Consider the following 649-nt stretch of genomic DNA (forward strand, 5'->3'; position numbering starts at 1 on the left):
CAGTTTCAGCGAGTTTTCTCAGTAACTTTAAAGACACAGATTTTTTAAAGTCTGAGCTTTCCTCAATATACCTGGTCCCTTCCCAGAAAGAAGGATAACACACACACATGTACACATATAGAATCTGTGAAGATGAAATAGTTTAGCTGTTTTGGTATTTGCCACGTAGGGATAAACACAAGCCACAGATCAGATCAGATCAGATCAGTCCCTCAGTCGTGTCCGACTCTTTGTGACCCCATGAATCGCAGCACGCCAGGCCTCCCTGTCCATCACCAACTCCCGGAGTTCACCCAGACTCACGTCCATCGAGTCAGTGATGCCATCCAGCCATCTCATCCTCTGGCATTCCCTTCTCTTCCTGCCCCCAACCCCTCCCAGCATCAGACTCTTTTCCAATGAGTCAACTCTTCGCATGAGGTGGCTAAAGTACTGGAGTTTCAGCTTTAACATCATTCCTTCCAAAGAAATCCCAGGGCTGATCTCCTTCAGAATGGACTGGTTGGATCTCCTTGCAGTCCAAGGGACTCTCAAGAGTCTTCTCCAACACCACAGTTAAAAGCATCAATTCTTCGGCGCTCAGCTGTCTTCACAGTCCCACTCTCACATCCATAAATGACCACAGGAAAAACCATAGCCTTGACTAGAC

Source organism: Bison bison, unplaced genomic scaffold (assembly GCF_000754665.1).
Source record: "Bison bison bison isolate TAMUID 2011002044 unplaced genomic scaffold, Bison_UMD1.0 scf7180017864363, whole genome shotgun sequence".
In the NCBI taxonomy this organism is placed as follows: domain Eukaryota; kingdom Metazoa; phylum Chordata; class Mammalia; order Artiodactyla; family Bovidae; genus Bison; species Bison bison.